General features: G+C 29.3%; 3 long non-coding RNA genes across 16 annotated transcripts; 1 reads left to right on the top strand and 2 right to left on the bottom strand.

Annotated features, from left to right (window-relative positions):
• The first annotated feature begins 476 nt into the window (after positions 1 to 476).
• Positions 477 to 15,343, top strand: LOC141447834 (uncharacterized). 9 transcript variants are annotated; one of them, XR_012454601.1, is made up of 7 exons: positions 477 to 929; positions 1,661 to 1,779; positions 2,307 to 2,412; positions 5,437 to 5,565; positions 6,074 to 6,205; positions 7,314 to 7,451; positions 7,893 to 8,103. It is a non-coding gene; the product is annotated as an uncharacterized lncRNA (long non-coding RNA). The 9 variants fall into 9 exon arrangements; XR_012454602.1 differs by lacking the exon at positions 477 to 929 and adding an exon at positions 6,671 to 7,058 and having other exon boundaries at positions 968 to 1,779; XR_012454600.1 differs by lacking the exon at positions 477 to 929 and adding an exon at positions 1,258 to 1,562.
• Positions 7,759 to 13,958, bottom strand: LOC141447835 (uncharacterized). Of its 6 annotated transcripts, none has more exons than XR_012454610.1 (4): positions 12,301 to 13,549; positions 9,377 to 11,179; positions 9,037 to 9,183; positions 7,759 to 8,710 (listed from the first exon to the last, which is right to left on the bottom strand). It is a non-coding gene; the product is annotated as an uncharacterized lncRNA (long non-coding RNA). The 6 variants fall into 6 exon arrangements; XR_012454611.1 differs by having other exon boundaries at positions 11,084 to 11,179; XR_012454612.1 differs by lacking the exon at positions 12,301 to 13,549 and adding an exon at positions 13,678 to 13,958 and having other exon boundaries at positions 9,037 to 11,179.
• On the bottom strand, positions 14,423 to 19,824 carry LOC141447836 (uncharacterized). The gene is made up of 3 exons (XR_012454613.1): positions 19,291 to 19,824; positions 16,618 to 18,566; positions 14,423 to 14,958 (listed from the first exon to the last, which is right to left on the bottom strand). It is a non-coding gene; the product is annotated as an uncharacterized lncRNA (long non-coding RNA).
• Positions 19,825 to 19,952: the final 128 nt, after the last annotated feature.

The following is a 19,952-nucleotide window of genomic DNA, read 5'->3' as shown; positions in this document are numbered from 1 at the left end:
TAAATAGTGAAATATCAAAACATCTTATGGAGATTTATAAAGAATTTTCCTCGCTTGTTTTACCCATATTGTCCCATAATTATTAAAATATTTTCATAAGAATGTTTGGTTCTATACGGTTCATAGCTTGTGAAGAGAGTGGAATTTATAAATATTATTTTGGCATTTGCTCTATTTAAATCAAAGTATAAGTTAGAAACTGAAGTCCTTATATTTAAATTAAAAAACTGGGCAACCTTATTAGAAATTCTATACATTCTGTTCTTACTTTAAAATTAGTTGTGGAAAAAAATTGGACGTATTAAGGACGCCAATGCTTTCTAGCGGCAACACCTTAAACTAGAAAGATGCAATTACATAAAAAGTAGTTCCAGTGATGACCGCTAGGTAGCATGAACGTGTACTTTGACACTATTAAAATAAACATTGAATAACCTCCTAACCAAACAACTGTCCGGTACGGCATTTGTTAGTTTGGGAATACTTCTTTGCTTGCTTTAATTATAGCTGGTTTTGATTGAATATTGGGCACATTTAAAAAACAGATTAATTTTAAAACGCTATATTAAATAAACTAAAAGATAGGTTGAGACGCTTTGTTCTAGAAAGGATTGCGAAGTCTTCCTGTGGTAATGGTAAGACAATGTTAATAGTAAAACTTAAATTTACGGTATCGAGCTGAGTGAAGTTTTTGGTAAGTAGTAAGTGATATTCTCATCCGATAAAAGTTGGACAGCAGTGCATTTAAGTACGAAGTCATCTTTGAGCCAATCTATTATCACCTTCAATGTATTTTCATATTGCATAAAGTAATTGCAGAAGATTGAAGTCTTACTGTTGACTGACGGATACAATGGATTAGCATTTCTGAGGAACAACGTTAGATTTGTTGACAATCTTTTACCCCACATCTTCAACTTATAAAAATCGTTAGTTTTTATTGATTTACTTGTGGAAATTTTGGTTACGTTATTTGTAAATAGTGAAATATCAATACATCTTATGGAGATTTATTAAGAATTTTCCTCGCTTGTTGTACCAATATTATTGTCCCATAATTATTAAAATAGTTCCATAAAATTGATTGGTTCTATTATACAAACATACGAACATAGCTTGAGAAGAGAGTGGAATTTTGAATATATTATTTTGATATTTGCTCTGTTTAAATCAAATAAATCAGAAATTGAAATCCTTATATTTAAATTAATGAAATTGGGCAACCTTATTAGAAATTCTATACATCTGTTCTTACTTGAAAATTAAGAATGTGAAAAAATAGTCGTATTGACATGACAATGCTACCTAGCGGCAATAGCTTAAACTAAGCAGATGTAATTACATAGAAACTAATTCCATTGATCACCGCTAGGTAGCATGAACGTATTTTGACACTTAAAATAAACAAGAATAACCTCCTAACCAAACAACTGTCCGGTACGGCATTGGGGTAAAACGGTTAATACGGTTTTGTCCAAATATTCTCTTTATCATGTAGCAACAGGAATAATTTCCTTTATTTATTAAATGTTCTTCACCCACGTTGATAAACATTATATATCGTCAGTATTTTAAAAAGAAGTTTTCTTCTAAAAAAATTTCCCTCATACAATTCACTGTTTACTTCATAATTTGGTGGTTTTTTGTTTATGATTGATAGATTTAAGTTGATGCTGAAGTCAGTGAGAACTTTACATAGCTTAGAAAACTGATTGTATTTTCTATTTGCATTAAGCAATAACTTCCTAGGAAATTAAAAACTTTAAGGACTTCATGCAGGTAAGTTACATTTTTTGTATACATATGTATACTTTTATTTTTAATTACGAGCTGATTTGATTAGAAGTTTTTATGAAATTGACATGTTCCAAGAGAGTTGATAGTTGATTATAAGTGCATGCATGTAATTTTAAAAAGTTTATTTTAGTCTTCATTATTTTGTTTCATAAAAACGTTTCAGCGGCCATAAGGAGGTAGATTTAGTTCGTAAGATGTTTATAATTTTTGGTCGTCTTTATTACAGTAAGAGTAAATTGCTAATTACGATTATGTATTTGGGAATTTTGAACTTCCACGTAAATATTCAAATTTCTCTCATTTCAATGGGAGAGTAATCTCCATGAAATTTAAGTTATTAATGTAAAGTTTAATAACGTCCTAGAATTATGGACCTTGGATTTTGCAAGGTTATTTGCAAATTTTAAATTCTAACTTATTGAAAATTGATTTTTTTCTAAATATTTGTAAATTACAATGAAAACAATTGTATGAACAATAGTTTATATAATTTTTAATTTTGTTCTCAGCATTCATTCGACATTCTAATGGTAATTCTGGACTAGTTCAATTAAACAAATGCCTGGGTTGATGACATTTTATCCAGTGTAACACATTTTAACTCCTATAGCAACAGTAAGTACATGTTTTCAGTTTACAGCATGTTGTTTCTCAGTTAAGATATTATGTTGTATTATCTAAAGATAAATAGATATAAAAGAAGTTGTCCCCAGGAAAACTGCTGATCCATTTTTTCCAATGTTTTTTTTTTTCTTGTTTCCAAAATTGATTGACCTAGCTTCATACGGAAACGTGAGTATTCTAGTGAAATTACGAGAAATGTGAAACCTTCACCTTCATCTATTGTTTTTACTTCTTGTTTTTCAAAATAGATCGGCACAATATGCACATTTTAGCATTAGCCTTAATATTAACTAATAAACACAGGAGCAGTATCATTCCTGTAGAGTTGGGTGAAAAGATCTATTTTTTCTATTAATTTTGCAATGGTAATTTGGAATTTAGACTACTCGATGTGAATGAACAATACTCCTCTTTCCTAGTTATTAAAAGTATGAAGGAGAACATCGCAGAAATATTGCAGATTACTTATCAAAAAAATTTCTAGATCAATAAATAAAATGTAGTATAAGACTAAGAAAGCTCCTTCGGAGAAATACAATCTTGGCTACTTGTATGTCCTATAATGCATTGTTTATTTTAAGGTAGAATCGTTCATTCTCAATTAATTCAATTATATAAAGTTTCTGTTTTATAAAAACTGAATTGTTTCTATTACGGATAGAAATGTATTAGAAATATGCAAACAGAAAGCCAATCACAAAGCTTGAATATACCAGCGTATTCATGTTCTGTGCTGATTAAAAGTTTTCCTTTTATAGATTTTACTAATTTACGCACTTTTTAAATGATTAGAATCGCATATTCATTCTTATTTTGCTTAACAATAATTATTCCGCTGCGAAAATGCAACAATGCCCGTGTTTTAAACTTAAATTCTCGCGCCACCCACGTATAAAATACACTTCCAACTTCTCAGTTCTAAAATATTACTCGCAAATAATTTTTTGTTTAAAAAAAATCCTTTAAACATGTACTATATTTCAATAATTTTAATTCATAATTTTTACAAATGTTTGACAATTCGTTAATATTTTGGATAACACCACGTAACCTCCCTTACTCAGTCTGCTCAGTTAGTAAGTGCAGTGCGGTATCAGAGTGGTATTGGAGATGAAATCGCTACCCTAATCTGGTTATTCTACCTCCGAGATGGTTGATAGACCGAAACCGATAAGAGATATAAAAATACGTCCTTCTACGGACAAAATTACAAACAAATATTACGTAACCTGATCCTCATCAGATTAGTAAATTCTTAAGCCTTTACGAAGACCTGTAACAAGTAAAGTTCGAGAAGTGTTAGTTCTATATCGAAGTGAAGCAACGAAAACCGCAAGACAAGATTCCATGACGAGGATGATGAGTACGATAAGCTTAATTCGCTTGTCGAACGAGTTAGACCTGAACATGACATTGACTACTTATATTATTACATTACCAGCACCACTGAGGGGTCATTCAATCAACAGATATGGATTTAATAATAAGGAAGGTAATGGGTTTTGACTATTTCGTAACAAGAATGGAGAGGGTAGTAGTGCCTACAAGCAGGAGTAGAATGAGAAGTACTTGCTGGAGAGTGTGTGAACAAGACCTTTCCTTTTGTATCGGCTTCATAAGGTATTTTGCTTATCTTTGTCACTTGACCCTTTAATTTTTCACTTTTACTTTAATATACACCCAGCACTCGATACTATTCAATTACTTTTTCTTGCTTATAATAATTACAAGGTTTTACGATCAAGTAGAATGTTATTAAGTTTTAAACGGATATATTTGTTTTCGATAAATGTTTTTACGAATCGTCAAGTTTCGTGTGTGATGAAAATCAATAACGGAAAATTCAAATTTTGATATTTAGTTTAATGGCTCCTTTTGGCGAAAATCTGTCAATCTTACTACAAATTTACTGAATCTGATTTTTCGTATTTTCTCTTGAATAGCATTTACGATTTCCCGTGAACAGCGTACTTTACTTATATTATTATGATCTAGAGCATGTATTGAAACATTTCTCTTGAAAAATTGATAAAAACTAAAAACTGCTGTTTATGGAACAATCTGTACTTATGGCTGAAATTGGGGGGTACTATCTTACCAATTGTCAACGAATTCATTCTCCCAAAAACAAAAATCTTATAAAATAGTATGTGCTTTTCAGTTCGCATTCATCTTACCATTCATAATGAACTCAAAATCTTTTATCCTTCTTCTAGCGAAATTCTTTCTTTGCAAAATGATTGTTATGTGCATATCATTGTTTTGGTTAAATTACAGTCACATTTATTTAATTTTATGAATAATAATTCATCAGAAGTTAAAGATATTAAATGTATTTCTTTAGCCTTTATGAATTAAATGAAATAATTTTGAACAAAGTTGTACTTGAAAGATCGTTTATTTTGGGTGACAAACTTAATAAATTAATGATTTAAATTTATGGCAGAGCGTAACTTGACTAAAACAAGTTTAGTGCAACGTTAAATTGCAACGTAGGAGTAATTCATGCTCTCAACAGAATTCGTTAGTTTAGGTCGTTAGTTCATCTACTAAACTAAGTTATGAATGTTACTTTTGAAGTTTGATTAGGTTTTTAGATTGGATAGGCTTTTAGTCGATCTTGTAGGTTAGACCGAGTGAATTCTTTTTAGTTTTATTTTCGCTTAAAGTTCATTATACATTTTTACTTATGAAATGGGGCAACTTATTCTTTGTAGCGTACCCATGGTGTCAAATTTCTACCTATTTTCATCATTTCATTTCTACTTATCTATTTTCAGACAGCAATGTTTTTTAATATTTTGAGCTGTTATTTGCTAATTTTATTTCTATAATAAGAAAATTGTCAGTATTGTAGTCAGGTTAGAGTTTGGTAAAACGTAATCGCGATTCACGACTAACTTAGTGACAAACAGATAAAAGGTTTTTAAAGGTTTTTTAAATTATTTGAATTACAAATTTCGTATTCAAATTCGTATTACTCCAATTGATGTTTAATGTAATATTTTTTTTCAGTTCAGCCAGTGCTAAGATCAATGGGCTTTCTGTCAACTTGCAGCCCCGTTAAGCTCAGCTTTTACCTGAGATGAACTTCTGTACTTCCAGCAGCACGACCATTATTAATATGAAGTTATTCGCATCCAGGTAAGCCTTATCTTAGGGCGATGCAACAAGAACTAAAACTTTGTTTGATACAAATTATTCTTTTTTTTTGTATCTGAAAGAAGTTTTAATTTTTGTTGATTGTAGGTAGCAGTAATTTAATTGAAAAATTGAACATCAAACATGCATGTGAATTCTGCATCATTTTCCTGACACATAGAACTATTTTTAGTCGAGCTTATAATTCAACACATTTTCATAAAAATAATTTCATAATAATAATGCTAGTAGATTATGTGTGTTATTATATTTTTCCAAGCAAATTAAATTTTTTTTGTAAGGAATAAGTGTTTTTTAGAAATATTTTTCATTATCAATGAATGGAAAGGTTTAGGCTTAAAAAAAAAAAATAATTCTTCAGTTCAATTACCTTCTTCTTTATTTAATCTTTATAATATACATAAATTGTTATAGATGTTTTTCTTAATGCTAGGTATAACTTACTAAAGATTTTAATTTAATTTAAATTACAATAAATAATTATTTTCAGAATCAATACGGGTGATACCCAGAGTACTGCCTGCAAAACTGTTCATCAGTGGAAGTCCAAGTGAAAAAGACTTAAATCATCAATCCAATGTGAATATTGCAACAAATTTGTGAAGAATCTATAAGAAAAAAGGTATGTAGTTAGTATACGTAATATGCATTTCTAGTGTTTTCTTAGTGCACAAACACTGGAAGCCTTGCTGAAAGATTAAGCCACTCGTTGCATGTTGGAGTATTGTATCTCGGCTGAAAGTCAAGACCTGATACAAAGTTGTTTTACTTAGATTTGTCGGATTTGACTTATCGTTTTGTGATACAGTAGATAATACAGGTTTCGACCAGTGTCATTTGTATCCGTAATTTTGCAGTAAACAGCAGCATTTGCACACCTTAACTGCAGTTAATTCATTTTTAAAAAATTATTCCTTATAAATGGTGATCTCAAATTACTTCTTCAGTCGACATTTAAATTGTTTATATAGACAAAAACTTCAAATATTACTCAAACAAGTACTATCATAACTACACTACTAATTACACCACTCTAAGCTCACATCAAATAACGAAGTCACATTCAGAGACCATTGTGTTGTTCTAGGAAGGAATGTCAGTACGCAGCGCTCAAGATATCCTTATCTCATGGAAGCCACGACGCAGAATGTAGTAGAAGAGTGGCTGGCATGACGAAGAAAGAAGGGAAAGAGGCTGCGCTATTCCTCAAATTGAATATTGGAAAAGATAGGGCTGGTTTTTTTCCACCAACATATTGGTAAATTGAGGCGCTAGGAGCCAACTGTAATTGTTCATGCCAATATGTTGGTTTTTTCCAGCCCTCATATAAAGTAAAGGTTAATGTGCAAACAAGACCACTATAACAATAAATAAATAAATAAATAGACAAAAACTGCCGTTAAGAGCGATCTACTGGCAAGGTCGATAACTACTTAGCAATGATTAGTTACCAGTTCTTCCGCTAGATCGCATGGGTGTGTAGAATTTGTTTTTAATTTCAAAGAAACCATGTAATTATTTCAACAGTAATGTTACCTACTTTAGTGTTTGTTTGTGTGAGTTTAAAGTACTCTTAATGGGCAAATGCCCGTAACATTAATACATACTAGATACATAATACATAATAGAGAAATGTGTAGTAGATAGATTGACAAAAAGAAAAGACAAATATTAAAAATAATTACGCTGTAAAAAATTTGTGTACGAATTAAAGTTCGTATTTTTTTCAGTTCACGCAGTGCTAACATCGATGGGCCTTTTGTCAACTTGCAGCCCCATTAAGCTCAGCTTTTACCTGAGATGAATTTTGAAGGGTTCTTCTATAATTTCAGCAGCACTGCCATAAATATGAAGTGATTTGCATCCAGGTGAGTCTTATCTTATTATTTATTATGTTCAGAGTAATACAACGAAAACTAAAACTTTTTTTCATATATATTTTTTTTTTTTATAATTGAAAAAGTTTTAATTTTTGTTGATTTGGGTAAAGTTTTAATTGAAAAATACAACTATTTTTAGTTGAGATAATAATTTTTAATTCATTTAATAATGTTAGATTATGTGTGTTATTTTTCCAATCAAATTAATTTTATTCATATGGAAGAAGTTTTTTTGGAAATATATTTCATTATCATTGAATGAAAAGGTTTAGGTTAAAAAAAAAAAAAAAAACAATTCTTCAGTTCAATTACAGTCTTTTTTATTTAATCTTTATAATATACATAAATTGTTATAGATGTTTTCTTATTGCTAGGTAAAAATAACTAACCATTTTAATTATTTAATTTATAATAAATAATAATTTTCAGAATCAATACTGGTGATACCCAGAGTACTGCCTGCAAAACGGTCATCCATGGAAGCCCAAGTGAAAAAGACGTAAAAGATAAATCTAATGTGAATATATCAACAATCATTGGATAGGAATCTATAAATAAATGTAAGTAGTAATTATGAGTAATAATATGCATGATTTGATAAAAATTAAAAATTGCATGTTAAAAAAAAAATTTACAAAAAGTCTTTAAAAAATGAATTTATTTATTTTTCCATTTAATGTGTTTATTAATATGAAAAAGTAAAAATAAAACGAAAATAATTTATTAAAATATCAAAATGATGTAGAAAATACGAAAAAATAAAAAGGATAACCTAAAAGAAAGGTTACAGAGTCTAGAGAGTGGTAGAAGTAAAAAAGAAAACCTTGAGGGAAGGTTAAAAATGGCCGGCAGAGTCGTGAGAGTGTGCAAGAGCAACAGACCAGCTGGAGCGATCTAGGAGGCTACCGATCAGGTGAGTTGAATTGCCGCCATCTTGCTCTAGGGGCCTATATAACAAAGTTCGCTGGAAGGGCGGGGCAGGGTGGGGAGAACCGTCGAAGCGACAACATCTCCCCACCATGATTCTTTGAAGAGAGAGGTGAGGAATGTTAGACAAGACTAGATAAGATATGTTTGGAGCGACAGAGCGATCTATCCCCCTGCATTACTCAAGTCGTACTGACTAGTATTTGAGCTGTTGCCCGTATATATAGAGGAAGGTTACAGCACTGCTGCCTGGTGGCTATTTCTGGAACTATTTTCTCACCTGTCTGATAAGTGGCGCCCTCTGACGGATTTTTCTGGAACTAAATTTGTTTACCTTTATTTCTTGACTATTTTAAGCTTCTCTGTTAGTTTCAAACGTTTTTTAGCTATTTTTTTTGTACTTTATTGATTTATATGTATATCTTCTGTATAATAGAATGTAAAATACGAAATCTATGTAAAAACAAAATAGGTATGCAAATAAATAATTTTATTTTTTCAAATTAAAGGTTTTTATTTATTCTCCTACTAAATAATACTTTTTATTTTCACTTTAAGTCAAAAAATCATTTATTAAAATAAAATTGTGATACAAACATGCAATTTTTTTAGTAATTGATTCAGAAGAAAAGTTGATTGTACTTACTCATTTGATCGATGTTTCCTTAACGTCTTTTTCATTTCCGTCTGCTAATATAAGAGAGGGATATGTAAGGGTGGGGGGAACCTTTGTCGGGAACACATCGCTCTATCCCCCTAGGTCATATGTAGAGGAAGGTTACAGCACTGCTACCTGGTGGCAAACATTACTTTTCTATTACATTCCTTTGTGATTTTCTTAAATTTTATACATTTTTTTCCATGCTAGACTTTTTTACTATATTTTTAAATATACGAGTATAAGGAAATAAATAAAGAATTGTTTTATCTGGAATTTTTTCCCCCCTGTTTACATGCTTAAGCAATAATAAATAATGGTTAAGAACCTTTGTCGAAAACACATCGCTCTCCCCCCCTCAGGGCATTTATAAAGGAAGGTCACCCTAGGTCACTTTTGTATACAATTTTAATAGCATAATCTGATAATTTATCAAATACCTATGGGGAAAAAATTGTATTACACATTTTATTTTTCTGTGAAATAATAATTAATTAGACTGCAAAGAAAGGGGAGCAAGATGAAGAGTAAAAAGTAGGATCTAAAAGGGATTTATCACTTATACTTTATATTGCATTGGAAATATTGAGTAGAGAAAACCAGTTACTTGGAGATGTTCGAGCCATGCACATGCAATTTTATGTAAGATTAAGAACTTACTTGTTTTTCAACCAATTTTGCACTTGGTTTCCTTATTTTTGTAGAACAATTGAACCATTATTCTCTCTCAGCTAATGTCTTTCGAAGTTAAAAATAACTGCGTACTCTTTGACCTGACGTTGGTTACTACTTATTTTACTGAGACTCCAGTTTACCTCTCTAACCTAGAGAATAGCTGTTCTCCGACCGTCGAAGCGACAACATCTCCCTTACTATTACCCAAAATCATGATTCTTTGGAAGAGAAGTTAGACTGGTCTAGATAAGATATGTTTGCAGCAACAGAGCGATCTTCCCCCTTACCTAACTCAAGTCATACGAAAATTTGTGATGTTCACGTATATATAGAGGAAGGTTACAGCACTGCTACCTGGAGGCTATTTTTACACCTGTGTGATAAGTGGCGCCCTCTGACGGATTTTTTTTGAACTTCTCTTTTATTTTTGTTTCATTAAGTTTCTATGTTAGTTTTAAACGTTTTTTTAGCACTTCTTTTTGTATTTTATTAAATTATATATGTGTATTTTCTTATCATAGAAAGTAAAACACTAAGTTTATGTAACAAAAAATAGGGATGAAATAAATATATATATTTTTTAAATTAAAAGATTTTCTCTATTCTCCTACTAAATAATGCATATAATTAATAAGATTGTAACTTAAACATGCACATTACACCTAAAAAATACATTTTTTAGTAATTGATTCATTTCCAAATATTAATGAAATTATTTAAATTATAAATCTCTTAAAAGAATATATATGTTTAATTAATTGTAATGAATAGGGCTGTAAAAAGTAAATTATTTGAACCTTATTAACAATCCAGAGGTAACGTTGTAGCATTTTATTGTTAAACTAAACCTTTTTTAAAACAAATTCAGCGCAGAATTAATATTTTTTTGTTTTGTTTCAACTAACACATTCAATTTTCTTCACAAAATAGTTTAAGTTAGTTAACAATTATTGAATAAAGACTGCAGATGTTGCATGCTACTGTATTATATTTGATATAGAATTTTTCATTAAAATTAAAACAAATATGATTGAGAATAGCTTTTTATTAATTATTTTAAGTTTCTCTGTTAGGTTTAAATGTTTTGTAGCAACTCTTTTTGTATTTTATTGATTTATATGTATATTTTTTGCATAGTAGAATGTACAATATGAAGTCTACGTAAAAACAAAATAAGCAAATAAATGTTGTTTTTTTTCAAATTAAAGATTTTCATTTATTCTCCTACTAAACAATACTTTTTCCTTTTCACTTTAAGTCAAAAAATCATTTAATAAATAAGAATGCGATACAAACATGCAACCTAACCTAAATAATACATTTAAGCAATTAATTCATAACAAAAGTTGTTTGTACATACTCATTTGATCGATGTTTTCTCAACGTCTTTTTCATTTCCACTTTAGTTGATGGACAGTTTTGCAGTAATTGGCTCACAGTATTAGCTGTTTTTAATCTGAAAATAATTATTCAATGAAATAAACAGTTTATAGATTTAATCTTTAATTAAAAAGCATTCTATTCAATGATACTGCAAATTAAAATGCAGCTATTTGTTTAAGATAAATTTGTATCTTTCAGGAATTTAAGAAATAAATAAAATATGAATGCTGAAATTTAAGTTTAAATCTTTTAAACAGATCAATCTTTTAGAACATCGTAGCATTGTAAAACATTAAATTATTTTAACATGAATTACTCCTATGTTGCAATTTAATGTTGTACTAAACTTGTTTTAGTCAAGTTACACTCTGCCATAAATTTAAATCATTAATTTATTAAGTTCGTCAACCAAGATAAACGATTTTTCAAGTACAACTTTGTTCAAAATTATTTCATTTAATTTATAAAAGCTAAAGAAACACATTTAATATCTACAACTACTGATGCATAATAATGATTTTATTATTCATAAAAGTAAATAAATGTGACTATAATTTAACTAAAACAATGATATTCACATTTTGCAAAGAAAGAATTTCGCTAGAAGGAGAATAAAATATTTTGAGGTCATTATGAATGGTAAGATGATTGCGACTGAAGAGCACATGCTATTTTAAAAGATTTTTGTTTTTGGAGAATAAATTCGTTGACAATTGGTAATTAAGTACCCCCCAATTTCAGTCATAAGTACAGATTGTTCCATAAACAGCAGTTATTTTTCTACATAAACAGCAGAGTTTTTAGTTTTTATCAATTTTTCAAGAGAAATGTTTCAATACATGCTCTAGATCATAATAAGATAAGAAAAGTACGCTGTTTACAGGAAATCGTAAATGCTATTCAAGAGAAAATACGAAAAATCAGATTCAGAAAATTTGTAGTTAGCCATTAAACTATATATCAAAATTTGAATTATCCATTATTGATTTTCATCACACACAAAACTTGACGATTCGTAAAAACATTTATTGAAAACAAATATTTGCTTTGAAAACTGAATAACATTCTACTTGATCGTAACACCTTGTAATTATTATAGGCAAGAAAAAGTAATTGAATAGTATCGAGTGCTGGGTGTATATTAAAGTAAAAGTGAAAAATTAAAGGGTCAAGTGACAAAGATAAGCAAAATACCTTATGAAGCCGATACAAAAGGAAAGGTCTTGTTCACACACGCTCCAGCAAGTACTTCTCATTCTACTCCTGCTTGTAGGCACTACCTACCCTCTCCATTCTTGTTACGAAATAGTCAAAAACCATTACCTTCCTTATTATTAAATCCATATCTGTTGATTGAATGACCCCTCAGTTGTACTAGTAATGTAATAATATAAGTAGTCAATGTCATGTTCAGGTCTAACTCGTTCGACAAGCGAATTAAGCTTATCGTACTCATCTTCCTCGTCATGGAATCTTGTCTTGCGGTTATCGTTGCTTCACTTCGATATAGAACTAACACTTCTCGAACTTTACTTGTTACAGGTCTTTGTAAAGGCTTTAGAATTTACTAATCTGATGAGGATCAGGTTACGTAATATTTGTTTGTAATTTTGTCCGTAGTAGGACGTATTTTTATATCTCTTATCGGTTTCGGTCTATCAACCATCTCAGAGGTAGAATAACCAGATTAGGGTAGCGATTTCGTCTCCAATAGCACTCTCATACCGCACTGCACTTACTAACTGAGCAGACTGAGTAAGGGAGGTTACGTGGTGTTATCCAAAATATTAACGAATTGTCAAACATTTGTAAAAATTATGAATTAAAATTATTGAAATATAGTACATGTTTAAAGGATTTTTTTTAAACAAAAAATTCTTTGCGAGTAATATTTTAGAACTGAGAAGTTGGAAGTGTATTTTATACGTGGGTGGCGCGAGAATTTAAGTTTAAAACACGGGCATTGTTGCATTTTCGCAGCGAAATAATTATTGTTAAGCAAAATAAGAATGAATATGCGATTCTAATCATTTAAAAAGTGCGTAAATTAGTAAAATCTTTAAAGGAAAACTTTTAATCAGCACAGAACATGAATATGCTGGTATATTCAAGCTTTGTGATTGGCTTTCTATTCGCATATTTCTGATACTTACATTTCTACCCGTAGCAGAAACACTTCAGTTTTCATAAAACAGAAACTATGAAATTTTGAACCAATTTTCAAATAAATAATTGAATTAATTGAGAATGAAAGATTCCACATTAAAATAAACAATGCATTATAGGAAATACAAGTAGCCAAGATTGTATTTCTCCAAAGGAGCTTTCTTAGTCTTATACTACATTTTATTTATTCGGTTGATCTAGAAATTTTTTTGATAAGTAATCTGCAATATGTCTGCGATGTTCTCCTTCATACTTTTAATAACTAAGAAAGAGGAGTATTATTGTATTGTGTACACTTAAAAAGCATCTAATCAACTGTCTTGGAAACATGTCAATTTCATAAACACTTCTAATGAATGTCAAGTCGTAATTAAAAATAAAAGTATATGCAAACATTTTGCTTACCTGCAAGAAATCCTTAACGCAGTAATGATGCAAAAACAAAATTTTTAATTTCCTAGCAAGTTATCGCTTAATACAAATAGATAATACAATCTGTTTTCTAGGGAATGTAAAGTTCTCACTGACTTAGTAACAGCAGCATCAACTTAAAACTATCAATCATAAATAAAAAAGCATCAAACTATGAGGTAAACAGAGAATTTTGAACATAGAAATTCTTTAGAGGAGAATGTTTGGACAAATCCAAAAAATTTTTTTGTCTACCCCATTGCCATACCAGACAGTTGTTTGGTTAGGAGGTTATTTAATGTTTAATAGTGTTAAAGTACACGTTGATGCCAGCTAGCGATGACCACTGAAACTACTTTTATGTGATTGCATCTATCTAGTTCAAGCTGTTGCCGCTAGAAAGCATTGGCATTTTCTTAATAGGTCTATTTTTTTTCCATACCTAATAAAGTTACAACAGAATGTATAGAATTTCTAATAAGGTTGCCCAATCTCTTTAATTTAAATATAAGGACTTCTATTTCTGATTTATTCTTTGATTTAAACAGAGCAAATACCAAAATAATATTTATAAATTCTACTCTCTTCAAAAGCTATGAACCATATAGAACCCACCATTCTTATGAAACTATTTTAATAATTATGGGACAATAATAATATTATTATTAACAACAAGCGAGAAAAATTCTTCCCTGTATTGATATTTAACTATTTATTAGTAACTAAAATTTCCATAAGTAAATCAATAAAAACTAACGATTTTTATAAGAAGTTGAAGATGTGGAGTAAAAGGTTGTTGACTAGTTCAGTCTAACGTTCCTCAGCCATGCTAACCATCAATCAACTGTAAGATTTCAATCTTCTTAAATTACTTTATGCTAATTTGAAAATACATTGAAGGAGATAAGAGATTGGCTCAAAGGTGACTTCGTACTTAAATGCACTGCTGTCAAACTTTTATCGGATGACAATATTACTTACTACTTACCAAAAACTTCACTCAGCTCATACCGAAAATTTAGGTTTTACTATTAATTTTGTCTTACCATTGGCACAGGAAAATTTGCAATCCTTTCCAGAACAATGCATCTCAATCCATCTTTTAGTTTATTCAATATAGCGTTTTACATTTATTTGTTTTTATATGTGTCCAATATTCATTCAAAACCAGCTGTAATTAAAGTAAGCAAAGAAGAATTCCCAAACTAAATTTGTTTTTTTTCAGCTCTTGAAGCATTACTCTGATTGAAGTCAATAACAACTGCAAACGGATTACTGAAACAAAACAGCATTTACAACGAAATAATAAAGATGTTCCAGATTACGATACAATAACCAGAAATAAATTTAGTTTAGTGGATGCACTAATAAGTATACACCAACGAGTTGTGGTGGGAGCATTCACAAATTTCTCTCGTCACAACTTATCATTTATTAAATTTTCTTCAAATATACTATTTTTATTAAAATATAATATGAAGTAATTCTTCAATATTATTACACGTGTTAAGTGTTATAAAATGATATGAAACCATAATTAAATCGGGAAAACAGGACAGATGTTTTTCTCAAGTTTCTTAATTCAAGGTAAAATTCTAAATGCACTGTAATTTAATTAAACATTTTGGATTTTCAGATTAAACACTGCTGATACTACAGTACTATCTGCATAACCGTTCATCAATAGGAGAGCAGGTGGAAAAGATGTAAATCATCTATCTAAGAAAATATACCTACAGATTTGATTAGGAATCAGTTAATTAAACAAGTGTGTCGTTACTATATTAAAGTGCATGTTTACTGTCAGATTTGGGCAAAATTTCTAGACACAGCTCCACTAGACTTATATAAGACTTCCTTTCACTCATATTAAATCATATTGACGACTACTTTCATTCTCAATTATTTAACTTAATTGGTTAAATGTGAGCGAATGTAAGTCTATATAAGTCTTGTGAGTCACTAATATGGTTAAATGTGTGTTTAAGAAGGTCTATAAGTCTTGTGAGTCTTGAGAGGTCCTCTATAAGTCATTAGTATGACAAATGTGAGTGAAAGAAGGTCCTATTTAAGTCTTGAGGGTCACCAACATGGTTAAATTTAAGTGAAGAGATGTCCTATATAAGACTCGTGAGTCACCAGTCGATTGAAGTTTTCCCAAACTCTGTAAAGATTTCATTAAACTTATTGTAAAAAATTTATGAATTATTAAAAAAAAAAAAATAGTAAATTAATAATATTGTATTTATTTTTCCATTTTAATCTCTTAATGAATAAGAAATTAAAAATAATAAAAAAAAAAATACGAAAAAGGAAAACATAAAAAAAGTAGGTAGTTAAAAAAGGCCTCCGAAGTGTGGAAAAAGAAATCTAATCATTAAAATAGTGATTGTTCTGCTACCAGGAGTGACAGTACGAACTACAGTTCGTTCGTTATTAACCCTATTGTTTTTATTAATTATTTTGTTGCTCGAGCTATTTTTAATTAGGAGTTATTATAGTTAGATGGCATTAAGTTTGTGTTAATTACTGATACCAGAAGTAAGCTAAAATAAACTGTTTAATGCTGAGAAAAATGCATAAAACGTTTGTTACTTGTCGATTGTGCAATAGTACTTCCAGACTATATAGCTAAGTAATTTTTGCTGGGTGGGCCGGGTGGGGCAATTATATTTTAGAATAATTTTTATTTTAGGCTAGACGGCTGGACAGACATATGGCACGATACCTCTATTTCATATTCTTATACAACTTTCATGTATGTTTGTGATACATGATTTTTAGACTAGAATTATATTTAAGAATAAATCTTATTTTAGACTCTATGTCATGAGTGATTTTTAAACTAAATCGCAATCACACTTTTTCATATTTGATTCGAATATGTATTATTATAATTATTTTTTACTAAACAGACATATGTCATCATAATACCTCTTTCATATTTGATGATGTGTGAGTCTAGAGGAAAAGTGATATGTTTAAGGTGGCGAGCGACCGAGCGACCTACTACCCTTCGTCGCTCAAGTCGTACTGAAGAGGAATCTTGCCAGTTGCATAGTTTTAGTGCTACCTGGTGGCGAATATGTAAACTAAAATGTGTTAATATAGTTGACAGGTCAAGTAAGTGCTTCTACCTTGTGGCGATTTGTGTAACTAATTTTTCTTTTCTACATTTCTTACTTTTTCCAGTGGTTTTTACTTGATTTTCAAAATAGATCGACCCAACATATACAATCTAGGACTGCCTTTAATATTAACTATCAAATGCAGAAACAGCAGCATTACTGTGAAATTAAGAGACTATTTCCACTTTTTCCAATGGTTTTTCAACCTTTTTTTAAAGGTTTTCTTTTTTATTCCTTCCACTCTCGCAGCTATTTCTAACCTTTTTTCAAATTTTCCTTTTCTTTTTTTTTAAATTAAACGTTTTTTAACAATAAATCTGTACAAACATGTTAATAAAACAGTTTATGTTTATCTTTAGAAATTATTTCTTGCATCCCAAATTTTCCATTTATTTTTAGAAGAAAAGGAGAATAAATAAGATGTTTTTTTTAAATTTTAATTTTTTTTATACAGCAAACAAATTAAACATTTTATTAAAAACAAATAACATGCATATTACGTATAGCAACTACATAATACTTGTTTTATTAATTGATTCTTGATAAAAATTTCCTACGATAATTTACGTCTACTTCACTTAGGCTTCTATTGATGAACAGTTTCTGCAGGCAGTACTCCAGAATCAGACGTATTTAAACAAGAAAATCAACATTACGTACAATCAACAATATTTATGTATATAAAATAATTAGTTTTTCCTGAGTTTACCTTGAATTAAAAACCTAGAAAAAAAAAAAATTATAATAACTGATTTTATTTCATAAAAATTAAATAAATGTGACTGCAATAAAACTAAAGCATTGATACGAAAGTTAAATCATTTTTTAAAGAACATACTCTTTCTTTCAAAGAAAATGAAATATATTTTCAAAAAACATACTTATTATTTACAAAAAGATTTCTCTGACTGAACAATACAGCAACAAACATGCTACTAATATTTTAATATTCTAAGTTTTTAATTATTTTTGTTTCGGTACAGAATAGAAATAGTTGTTCTTTAATTGGAAATTATAACAGAATTTCAATCAAAGTAAAACCTTCTTTCAAAAAATTAAAACTTTTTTTCAGCTACAAACAAAAATTTATATGAATAAAGTTTTAGTTTATGTGGTGTTACTTTGAACGTAGTAAATAATAGATAAGAATACTTGAAGAACAGTTCCACGGTTAGCGAATCTAGTTTAGTTATTATCAAAATAGAATGGATACGATTTAATCAGGTCGTACAGAAACACAACACGCCCCATCTGCCTATTTGAGATACTTGGCTTAATAGTTGCAAAAAGTTCAATTTTCAAGAAGTAAAACAGACCAATCAAATTATATAATAAATATTTTGAATGTGCAATCTGTACAACACTAATGTTTATTACTTAATAATTCACTTCAGTAAACCAATTTGATCACTACAAAGCCCTGAGATGATAGAGAATCATTAAAACTGTAAGCACATGCACTTTTTTTTTCTTTTTTTTAACGTAAATCTAAGTTCATGTACCTTCTGGATAGTTTGAATTTAGGCAAATCATTGCACTTACTAGGTATCTAGTCTATTACTGTATACCCAATGATTTATCTTTAGATAATACGACATAATATCTTGAGTGAGAAACAACATGCTGTAAACTGAAAACATGTACTTATTGTTGCTGTAGGTGTTAAAATGTGTTACACTGGATAAAATGTCATCAACCCAGCCATTTGTTTGAATTGAACTAGTTCAGAAATGCCATTAGAATGTTGAAAGAACTCTGAGAACAAAAATAAAAATTATATAAACTATTATTTATACAATTGTTTTCATTGTAATTTACAAATATTTAGAAATAAATCAATTTTCAATAAGTTAGAATTTAAAATTTGCAAATAACCTTGCAAAATCCAAGGTCCATAATTCTAGGACGTTATTAAACTTTACATTATTAACTTAAATTTCATGGAGATTACTCTCTTCATTAAGTGAGAGAAATGTGATTATTTACGTGGAAGTTCATAATTCCCAAATACATGATCGTATTTGGCAATTTACTTTTACAGTAATAAAGTCGATCAAAAATTATTAACATGTTAAGAACTAAATCTACCTACTTATGACCGTTGAAACATCTTTATTAAACAAAATAATGAAAACTAAAATCAACTTTAACATGCTTACACTTAAAATGCATCTACAATCAACTGTCTTGGAAACAATTTTCATAAACACTTCTAATCACATCAACTCGTAATTAAAAATAAAAGTATATACAAAAAATCCTTAAGACAGTAATTTTTCAAAAACAAGTTTTTTAATTTCTTAGCAAGTTATCGCTTAACTCAAATAGATAATACAATCAGTTTTCTAAGCTACATATGTGAAGTACTCACTGACTTAAAACTATCAATCATAAATAAAAAAACATCAAATTATGAGGTAAACAGTGAATTATAAAATGGAAATTCTTTTAGAAGGAAACTTCTTTTTAAAATACTTACGGTATAAAATGTTTATCAACGTGGGTGAAGAACATTTTATAAATAAAGGAAATTATTACTGTTGCTACATGATAAAGAGAATATTTAACAAAACCGTATTACCCCATTGCCGTACCGGACAGTTGTTTGGTTAGGAGGTTATTCAATGTTTATTTTAATAGTGTCAAAGTACATGTTCATGCTACCTAGCGATGGTCAATGAAACTAATTTTTATGTAATTACATCTTCTAGTTAAAGCTATTGCCGCTAGATAGCATTGTCATGTCAATACGTTTATTTTTTTCACATTCCTAATTTTCAAGTAAGAACTTATGTATAGAATTTCTAATAAGGTTGCCCAATTTCATTAATTTAAATATAAGGATTTCAATTTCTGATTTATTTGATTTAAACAGAGCAAATACCAAAATTATATATTCAAAATTCTTCTCAAGCTTCTCAAGTTTGTATAATAGAACCAACCAATCTTATGGTTCTATTTTAATAATTATGAGACAATAATAATATTATTATTAACAACAAGCGATGAAAATTCTTAATTTGCCATAAGATATATTGATATTTCACTATCTACTAGTAACTAAAATTTCCATAAGTAAATCAATAAAAACTAACGATTTTTATAAGAAGTTGAAGATGTGGAGTAAAAGGTTGTTGACTA

This window comes from Rhodnius prolixus, unplaced genomic scaffold, assembly GCF_049639745.1.
Source record: "Rhodnius prolixus isolate KJV_2025 unplaced genomic scaffold, Rpr scaffold_13, whole genome shotgun sequence".
NCBI classification, from domain to species: Eukaryota; Metazoa; Arthropoda; class Insecta; order Hemiptera; family Reduviidae; genus Rhodnius; species Rhodnius prolixus.
Note: the sequence above shows the minus strand (reverse complement) of the source record. Positions and strands in the feature narration are given on the sequence as shown.